Source organism: Dasypus novemcinctus, chromosome 15 (genome assembly GCF_030445035.2).
Source record: "Dasypus novemcinctus isolate mDasNov1 chromosome 15, mDasNov1.1.hap2, whole genome shotgun sequence".
In the NCBI taxonomy this organism is placed as follows: domain Eukaryota; kingdom Metazoa; phylum Chordata; class Mammalia; order Cingulata; family Dasypodidae; genus Dasypus; species Dasypus novemcinctus.
This window is the reverse complement of record NC_080687.1, coordinates 55,803,012-55,814,189: the sequence shown is the minus strand read 5'-3', so window position 1 is coordinate 55,814,189 and position 11,178 is coordinate 55,803,012. Positions and strand designations below refer to the sequence as shown.

The window sequence follows — 11,178 nt, the reverse complement described above, 5'->3', positions numbered from 1 at the left end:
GTATTTTTTCCAGAAGGCCCTGAGCTCCATGTCTGTATCATCCCATGAGTCTATGGAAAGGTTTGATTGACTTTTGAACCTCTCAGCTGCTGCTTCCAAAATCATTAAAATTTTATAAAAAAGAAAAGGGCCCAAAGGTTCACTTTACCTATGCAGTTTTCTGTCCCCTCCAAGACCCTAACTTCATAATTTTTCACTGCTTGATTCTCTGATGCATATTTATTTGGTTCAACAATTGTTGTTCTCAGTGAAATCTTACTCTAAAGCATCTAATCCATCATTACTGGAAATAGAAAACCCTCGACCTTTTGTTTAGCCCTGTTTATCTCACCTTAATTTTCCCTAAAGGTAAAATATTTCTCAGTAGATCTTCAGTCTGTTAATCAAATAAGCTTCTCTTTGTTTTTCTCGTTCTGTCCTAAAGTCATACTGAGTCAGTCTAAACCCTAGAATATACAATATTAATTTGCAAGCTGTGCTTTATATTAATTGTTAAATATTCTATATATATATGTTTTATACATGTACATGTAAGTATTATATGTGGTAGAGTATATTTGGTGTACATATAGGAAAGAATTTTAAAATAACAAAAGGATATCTATACTACTAATATTTTCAAAACTAAACAAAATTATCCCATGTACTTTACCAAGGAAACCAAGCACTGTCAAAAGAGAAAAACTGATATACTTCAGGTATATGAAAAGAATTTCTTTGATCTACTATTAGGTCCCAGAGATCCAGAATATCACAATGTCAATTGTTTAGTATAGAGACTTGTAGAAGGAGAAGGATATAAATGGAAATGACCTCAGTCTAACAACATTAGACTCACTGAAATCCTGAAACCATCTAGTTTTACTATTATCAAACTTTAAATATAACTTTGCAAGAGATATCATTAAAAATTGCCGTAATCAGCACATTGATTGCCTGTTAAGAGGAGAAAGGGATTTGAGGATAAGCCAAGTATAAGTCCTTGAAGTACCTCCTCACAACAAAATTCCTCGCCAAAATCAATTATATTTCTTTATCTGAAATACAGGAATTTAAAAGCTTTAAAGATATGAATGTGGTGATTGGTATTATTAGCCAATCAGATTGTCCTGACTTTTAAGCTGAGAAGTTCGATAGGGCATTAATTCATGATTGTACCTTCTATTCTTGATAAAGTCTCTTTCCTGGAGGGATTCTATTCATTCCATGTCACTTTACATCCCACTATTGAAATGGTAAATTTTTTTTTTTATGCTAGTAAGTCTTGACCACCATAATTAAGTTCCTTTAACCTAGTAGCCACACCAATAAACTTTCACTGTCTTTCATCAAGTCTAAGACAATTCTCCAACTTGATACCACCTCTTAGTTTTCAAAGAACTTTCTTTTCACCCCATTCCAAAGGACATCAACACACAAGGTCCTTCTATTGATAACATCATGCTGATAGAACTGTACTGGTCAAATTCTAAAATAAATTAAATGACACAGTAATACATTTGTCAGAGAATGGAAATTTATCTCACAAATTATGTAGACCTTTCATTTCAGGGAAGTTATGATATTTTTCCTATCATAGAATAAATATCGACACCCTTTGTTTACTACCACTAAAAAAGAGATGAAGGAAATTTTGATCCAACATGTTTACTTGGTCATTTGAAAGACAGCCAAGTTTGAATAGGACCCACAGCAAGAGAAATTTCTCCAGCTAACCCTTTATGATAGCTCAGTGAATGTGTCTTTGACCCACAAAATCTAGTATCATTTATGCAGTGGTGGCAGTCTATAACCACAATTGGACACCATATTGGAATGTTTTATTGTTATTTAATTTGGTTTGCCAAAGGTGGCTGATGCAAAGTACCAGTGTGTTGACCTTTATACAGGGGGCTTATCTGGGATAAAAACTTACAGTTCCAAGGCCATGAAAAGTCCAACTCAAGGCATCATAAAGAATGCTTTCTCACCAAAGTCAACTGTCCCATGTTGAAGCAAGATGGCATGTGATCTCTCCCTGGTCTCTCCTTCCCCTCTTCTTCTCAGACTCAGCTTCTCCACTTTTTTTCGAGTTTCAGCTAAAAGCTGGCATGGGACTTGTCTCTTAGGGTTTCCTAAGTTCCACTCTCCTCCCAAGTTCAGGATTAAGCTATAAGGCATATAACAGGACTGCTTTCCTCTTGAACCGATCTGTGGACCCAGTCTCTTGGGGGTTCATGATTAAGCAATTCTCTCCCTTACATGGCAGGGTCAAACATAGCAGTTGCCTTTTTTCCCCTCCTCTGTCTGTCTATTTGATTCTGTTTATGCCAGACCCAAAAGGAGGCAGGAACTCAACCTGAGTCATGCCTCACTGCCATTGTCCCAAATAAAGCCCTACACCAAAATTAATGATAAACTAATCAAATGCCCCTCAACTGAATTTAATGCAATAGAAAGATATCACACCCAGAGGAATAGATTAGTTTACAGAGTATTTCTCTTTTGGGGACTCATAAAATAATTTCAAATGCCACAGAATTGGAATAAGGCTATTCTATCTTTGGCAATATATTCATCGGAGTTCTCCAGTGAAAAAGAACTCAAAGGAAATGTATGTAAATATTATGAGATTTCTTATGGAAATTGCCTTACATGATTATGGGAATTGGCAAGTCCAAACTTCATAGGGCTGGCTGCAATTTGGAATGAAGATTTCAGAGATCTCCTTAGGAGAAGCTGGGCTGGGTGAAATAGAGTTAGGAATTCTTCTTCTGACTGATGAAAACATTAGTTCTCCTCCTTAAGGCATACAATTGATTGAATGATCTTCTCTCCTTGCTGAAGGAAGTCTCCTGAGTTGATTATAGATATAATCCACCATAGATGCAATAAACTGGCTAATGATTCAAATCCATGAAATATCCTTACAGTAAAAATCAGACCAGTGTTTGCTTGACCAACTGGATACCATAACCTAGCCAAGTTGACACATGAACTTAGCCATCACAAGCAAGAAATGATTATATTTTTCATAAATAGTTCTTTTATTGGTAATAGACATGTAAGAAAACAAAAGTCAAACCCTTGAATGGTTAATACATTATCATATGACCCCACATGTCCTTTATGAACTGGTTGTTGTTCAATTAATATTATTTAGGACACACATCATCCTAAAATATATTATTTGTTTCATAATTTCCCCCATTATATACATTATCTCTCGTATTGAGGCCCTAGTCAGCATCTTGTGTAAATAACATCATGCAAGGTGCAGAATATATTTTGCTTAAATCTAGAAATCAATAAGTGGAAGTAAGGAGTACCTCCCATTCTTACTTTTAAGTACTCATTTATAAACTATTTGCTTATTTTTTCCATGACTCATGTTATGCAGTTTAGAGATTTTAGTACCTCAAAAAACATACTTCCACTAGGGGTCCTCTGATTCCACTGAAAACTGCTATAGGTTCAGATCTTTCAGAAATGAAGTTTAATGTTATAAAAAGGCTTAGATCCTTATCAGTTGAGATTCGGATTGCAGTCAAAGAGAACATAGGGTAGTAAGTAGAAGTGTAAAATCATGAATACCAACAACAGTTTCCCAAATGTAGAAATGGGAGTTCTCCCTTCCTAAATTTAATTGCCTTCCTTTATCCCAGTGATGCAATACACACACACACACATACACATAAATAATTTGTATATATAATATTTATACTGTATATGTAGCATATATATAAAGTATACTTTATATACATACTTATTTTTGTAAATTCTTCACCCAAATAGTACATTCAATCTGTATGTGAGGTAATATGCGCATACATCAGAATAGACCTAGAAGAGAAATGGATAACACACAGATATTGGGACCTTAGAGTTGTATATATTAATGTTGTGGTTTGCCTCCCTTTGAGCCACATGTGCATGGATTTTTCATTGGAAAAAATAATTGTATTAGGTTTCTTGGGCTTTTTTTCTTTGTTTTGGAATTTATATATGGAGAGAAGGGTTTTTGTGGCTGTTGGGAAAGTAACATTTGGATTATTTTAGCCATGAGTTTTATTTTCATTGCTCAGCATATGAATATGCTACTTATTTTATGTGAGTCTGAGTTCTTCTACCTACAGTTTGGAAGAAGAAGGGCTCACATAGTCTCTTTTTTTCATTTCTCAGAGAGATGGAATGAACACATGAGAAACTATTACCCATTTAAATGTTCCTTAAATCTTGTTCCCTAGTCTTTGAGGTGAATCTCTGAGCAGATAGATATCCTTCAAGTGAATTTCTTCCTTGTTTAAGTTATCTACAGTTAGTTTCTTTATTGTCTCCCAGCAAGGATCCCAACTAACATAGAAGAAAATGTGAGTGAGTTGCTAAGAAAGTAAATGGCAATATGTGAAATCTAAATACTGATTTTATCTCATGTTATACAGCATAGGGAAACAAAAAAATAATTTAATGAAGTTAATCTGCATATTACACATTAAGAAAAAAAATAGAGAAATGAATATAGTTCTGGGAATAAGGATATGTATGAAGGGCCAGGAGAAATGATGAAGACTTTGTAGTAAATTGAGAATAATATTAATCAAAGGTCACAGATACCCTTGAATACTAATTAGAAAGTAAACTAGAGCCAGGAAACATTTTACTCTAAATTTATGTCAAGATCAATTTAGGGTTTCACAAACTCACCTGAGTATAAGAATTGCTTGAGTACTTTATTAAAATTATTGACACAAGTCCCATCACTATAGATTCTTGTGCATTAATTTTGGGATGTATCCAAGGAAACTTATACTTTTATCAAAGTCCTTAGATAATCTCATGATCAAAACAGATGAACAATTCTTGGCTAAAAATAATACTGTATAAATAGCACACTAATAATCAACAGATGTTTGATACTCAGATAATTATGATTTAAAATTTATTTTTGCTTATAATAATGACACAATTGTGCTTTTGAAAAAGTTTCAAAAGATGCGATTTGAAAAATATCACCAATTTCAGAATGCTCCTCACACTCAATGAATTAGAGAAATGTAATTTTTTTCTTATGTTGTTTGTAAGTAGCTTGGACTTAAAAATGCTGAAAGGGAGGCTGATTGTTGCAGTTCCCTGAAATAATCATACATTGCTTTCAAATTCTTGGCCAGGATTCAGTCAGAAACATCTGCAAGAATTTAGCATTGGGACATGTATTCACTGATCTCTCTACCTGTTACTCTAATTACTGCACTATAAAATTTTTATTTTTTTCTAGCTCCCTCTGATGCTGCTGGAGGACCACAGAGTAAACACAGCAGGGAATAGGAGTCTAAGAAAAGAAAGCAAAGGAAGGGGAAAAGGCAGGAAAACAGAGGCAATGAATTTAGAAGCTATGAATCATCATGTATAGAATTACAAAAAGAAACTCTATACCTATGGTTTCTGATTCCCATATAGCCTCAAAAGTAATGGAAATTGAGTTGAGGTTTTATAATATTAGTTAGGATGGTGGGGGTACCAAGTAACAAATTGTGTATGTGTTTGTGTGTATATACACATTGTGGGGGGATGAATTTATTATAAGGATTTATTATAAGGATACACTTCCAAATATATATATATATTTAATCTACAGCAAAGCTTCTTTTTTTTTAATTTAATTTTTATTTATTTCTCTCCCCTTCCCCCCATTCCCCCCGTTGTCTGCTCTCTGTGTCCATTCACTGTGTGTTCTTGCGTGCACTTGTATTCTTGCCAGCAGCCCCGGGAATCTGTGTCTCTTTTTGTCGTGTCATCTTGCTGTGTCAGCTCTCCATGTGTGCAGCACCACTCCTGGGCAGTCTGCGCTTTTTTACATGGGGGTGGCTCTCCTTGTAGGGTACACTCCTTGCACATGGGGCTCCCCTATGCAGGGGACACTCCTGCGTGGCATGGCACTCCTATGTGCATCAGCAAAGCTCATGGGCCAGCTCATCACACGGGTCTGGAGGCCCTGGGTATCAAATCCTGGACCTCCCATGTGGTAGATGTGGTAGATGGATGCTCTGTCAGTTGAGCCAAATTCACTTTCTTCCATGCATTTCTTTCACTTCTTGCGCAACTGTTTCTTTTCTTTTTTTTTTTTTAAAGATTTATTTTTTATTTATTTAATTCCCCCCCTCCCCCGGTTGTCTGTTTTCTGTGTCTATTTGCTGCATCTTGTTTCTTTGTCCGCTTCTGTTGTCGTCAGCAGCACGGGAAGTGTGGGCGGCGCCATTCCTCAGCAGGCTGCTCCCTCCTTCGCGCTGGGTGGCTCTCCTTAAGGGTGAGCTCCTTGCGAGTGGGGCTCCCCTACGCGGGGGACACCCCTGTGTGGCACGGCACTCCTTGCGCGCATCAGCGCTGCGCATGGCCAGCTCCACACGGGTCAAGGAGGCCCGGGGCTTGAACCGCGGACCTCCCATGTGGTAGACGGACGCCCTAACCGCTGGGCCAAAGTCCGTTTCCTGTTTTCTTAATCTATATTACAAGCTGAAAATGGCCAAGAACTCTCAAAGTTACACTAAGTTTTCCCTAAATCCTAATGTTACTGTATTAATATCATCTTGGACTATATTTCCTCAAATGATATAACCTGCTTTAGCTAGGAGGTAGGTTATTGAATACTTATATGATTTTGAAGTCCCACCCCTATAATATTTTGGAATTAGGGAATGACAAAAGAAAAAAAAGTTGGAGATGTTGTAAAAGAAGGGATGGATAGTCATGAGAGAGCCTAGTACCTCAAATTATGATTAAACCTCAAAAAATTTTGAGGTTATTGGAGTCTCATGTTTGCAAATAATTAAATTTAAAAATTTTAAATGGCAGGTGACAAAAATACTCAATTGAAACTGCTTTAAGCATAATGGAATTTGTAATTTATGATGCTGAAAATCCCAAGTTTAATGAGGTTGGATCTACATTCACTGATGCAGATTCCAGCACCCTCTCTCTATTTTGATTGCTAGGATCTAGCTCAGATAAGTCATTACCATGAGGTGTCACCAAGGGATGACACAATAATGGTTCCTGTTGATATTCTCCATCCTCCAAGCTCATGAAACAAGTAGGCTAAGGAAAAGTCCAGAGAAGTTGTCTCACAGCTCTGATCTTTCCTAAGGTACTGTGAAAAGGGGCAACTAGAGGCTACCTTCCTGTTCCTGGAGCCATAAGGGGAATTGACTTTACTTGAAAAACAATTGACTTTACCTGAAAAATAAGAATTGGGGAGCAATTGTTACTTAAAGTAAATTAGAGGTTCCATTACCAGAAAACCTGGGAAAGATTTCTGCAAGATAACACACAAAACTTATTAATGTTTTTGCAAATTTACTCCAGTAATTAGCTAGTTGGCTAATATTTTCAATCCCCATTGAGCATCATATCAGTTAGAGTATGCTGAAGTAGCCTGAAAACACACAAGTAAGTTAATTACATGTTTTTGAGAGTATCCATGCCTCTCTCTTTATTAACAATAATAATTAACAGCTGTGTCTACTTAGTTCTTTCACTCCATCCTCATTTTTTTTAATCTTTTTTCTGCCATGGGTGAACAGCTCATTATATTTCCAAATGCTTCCAGAATAAATATTTATTTCCAAATGTTGCCAAAACATTTGCAATTAATCATTAAAATGTTTATTCTAATGATGATTCACTCATGTTTTCACCAATTCCCAGTGTTCTTATCACAGATTTTTGCACCAAATATTTGGATATAACTTTTTAAAAACATCCAAATTGAAAGAAAAGGGAAAATGTTTTCAAAAATTAAGCTCTCAATTATTTTTCTTTTTAATAATTCTGCAGCCTAGTAATGGTCTGGCTTTGACTGTACTTTTACTTTGCAACTTGCTTCCTGATGATTGGTCTTTACCTTTTTAAAATATTAATATTTTAAAAATGTACAAGAGACACATATTTATGCTTCAAGTTCAAATCACTATTTAGATAGTAAAAAGTACATCTCAGGATTGAATACTCTTTGCTATTGAAACAAAGGAAAATGTGATCTACGCTTAAGATTAATATTATATATAGTTATTATAGTTCCATATGTTCATTTATTTATAAGTTTTCTTGGTTGCAAATGATAGAGACCCTTAAGTAGTTTAAGAAATAAGGGAAATATACTGAATTCCAGAATCCAAGGAACATTTTAACAAGCAAACTGGAAAAAAGATACATCTGAGAAATCATGACTTCTATCCTCTCATGACCCTGTCCTAAAGGTTTTTTGCATGTTTCTTTGAATCAGGTTCTTTATTTATTGTGTTAAAATCTGTTTTATACCCATGACATAAGAGTTACACAAAACTCCAAGTTTACCTTACAATCTTCATCTTTTTGAAAATATGTTTCCAATATCAATCTGCTTCTAAGTTCCAAAGACCATGGAAGGTTCTTATTTGCTCAGATTGAGCCAGGTACCACACTTGTTCCAGTCAATTTTGGACCAAGTGTTACCGGATTCACATTAAATGATCCCAGTTTTACACTAATGACTTAAGGTGGCATAGAACCCATTTTACCACTTCCTATACAATCCTCACTTATAAGTAATATACATGAGAAAGGTCAATTGACTCTTTCAGGCTACCATGCTATTTCCTTAAAATTGCTTGTACAGATTAACTGAAATTCATACCCATAGATTCCAATTAAAATCAAATATAACTTTTAAAAGTTAAATAAGGTTATTACAACATTATATTAAGCATTTTATTTAACCTGAATCACCTATATTATTGCCATATTTTCCCTGCATGTTTATATAGCTTAAATACATAAATTAAACAACCAAATTTTTTATTGAAATGAAGTCTTCTTGGCAAAAATCTCAGACTGGTAAAGAAAAATAATTGAAGTATTCAATACCTAATTGGGCATAGTGGTACTTTTCCCTTGCAAAGTTATAATGTAAATACTTTGTGTTTAGCACTGAAAATTATGCTTCCTATGGTTCACGTTTATGCTTCATCTAAGAACAGGTGGAAGAGGTTTGCTTGCCAAGAAACCTCCCATGGTATTCACAGTTTGAGAGATTGAACTAAAAGGGAATCACTTCATTTGTAAACAGCTTTAGTTTTCATATAATTGACATGAAACTAGCACTTCATCACAGAAGTATGTCATATTATATTACATTTCACACAATAATGTTCCAAAAAAAAAGAGCCTAGAGACCAAACTTTTAATTTGAAACTCATAATATATGTATAAATAAATTTAAAAAAAATATATATATATAATAGTTAATCATAAATTATGGATTGTTTGAATCCTGTACCCCACAAAGGTAGGTTCAAATCTTAACCCCCGGTTCTGTTGATGTGAACTCATTTTTAAGTGGATTCTTTGAAGATCCTATGTTAAGATTAGGGCAAACTGAAATAGGATGCTTTAATCCAATATGGCAGACATCTTTATAAGAAAAAGAAATTCAAACATAGAAGTACAAACCGTAGGTGAAGACAGAAAAAGATAGATTTTCACGTGATGAAGCAGCGATTGATTGCCAGCAAGTCATCAGCAGAAAGCTACAGACTTCAGAGGAGTGGCCTGCTGATAACTTGCTTTCTGACTTCTATCCTCCAAACTCTGAGACAATAAATCCCTGTTGGTCAAGCCAACTAGTTTGTGATATTTTGTTTTAGCAGCCCTGACAATCAATGACATATATATTTTTCCTAATCAGTAAATGCATGAGGCCTCCTTATAGTTATAACACAAAATTAACCACAGGAACAGTATATTTTAAACAGTAAATATTTAGACACTAAATATATATCAAGAAATTATTACAATAAAGATTGTTAGTACTTTCACTTGATGAAATTAGTTCAAAATCTATGAAAATTGGCCTTATGTGAGAGGATAGATATAGTTATCTTTTTCTAGGCTATAGGATTAAAATCATTTTTATCTCCTTTTCTAGGGCTTCTAATGGAAGGTAGGGCCATTGTTTACAAGCTCAGAAATGTCATACATGGAGCTGTGATGGGCAGAGGAAAACAAAATGATTGTCATATGATCTTTAAAATGTGAAATCACTGATATCTCCACAATGAACATATTAAGCAACTTAGAAAACAAAAGAGACAAGCCTTGATCCTTTTGTAGTTCATAAGCATGATGAATGGGTGTTCATGCATTTGTGTGAGATGTGCCATCCTCAAACTTTGCTACAACCTCGGCACATTATCCATGTGACATGGAAAAAGAAAAAAAGACGACCCTGTAGCAATTTTTGGATATCCCCCTTCTTATTGCCCTTTAATTTGCTTTCTTTATATCATTAGTATTCTCCTATGGCAATATTTTTTTGACTAAGATTGGCATTAAAGGTGAATTTTTATTATATTATCCATTTTTTTCTGTGTTTTTCAATGTTCTGTAATCAAGAACTTTTGCCACATTTATAAGTGAAGAGTAAAGTTACTTTAAATGAACTAAAGTGCAATGATTATCTTTATAATAGTTCTCAATCTTAACCACAAATTAGCATCTCATTTATAAAAATAGGTAAATTTAATTTTAAAAATGTGACTCCCAAGTCAAAGCACAAAATAGTGTCAAAATTTTAAATATGTAATGCCCAAGCCATGGTAAGAAAAATTAAGACAAAATTTATGTTCAGGCTGAAGCAGTCACTGGTGTTTATTAAGTTTCTCTGGTATTTCTAATGTAGTTAAGTTTGATGAGCTTTGTATTGCTACATATTTAAACTCAACTGCTATTAAAGTGTTGTTTACTTTTTTAAATTGAAGTTTATCATTCATACATGAATATCCAAAAACAATTGTATAGTAAAAGTTGTGAACTTACAAAACAATCATGCATAATGTTATACAGGGTTCCCATACATTACCCTACCATCACCATCTTATATGGTTGTGAAACAATTGTCACAAACTATGAAAGAGCATTGTCAAAACATTACTAGTATTATAACCAATATATAACATTTGGTGTATTTTTTCCTCAACGTACCCTGTTATTTTTTAAAAATTTTTAAATTGTTTTTAACAAATTAATTTTATTGATACATATTAATAAACATGCAAGCTGACCAAAGTGTACCTTCAATGGCATTTGCTATAATCACATAGTCATGCGTTCATCTCTTCAATAATTATTAGAACATTTTCATTATTTCAATAATAACAATAATAAACC

General features: G+C 34.3%; 1 non-coding gene across 1 annotated transcript; it reads left to right on the top strand.

Moving 5' to 3' along the window:
• Positions 1–10,110: 10,110 nt before the first annotated feature.
• LOC111763573 (small nucleolar RNA U13) lies at positions 10,111–10,214 on the top strand. Its single transcript, XR_002796416.1, has one exon. It is a non-coding gene; the product is annotated as a small nucleolar RNA U13 (small nucleolar RNA).
• Positions 10,215–11,178: the final 964 nt, after the last annotated feature.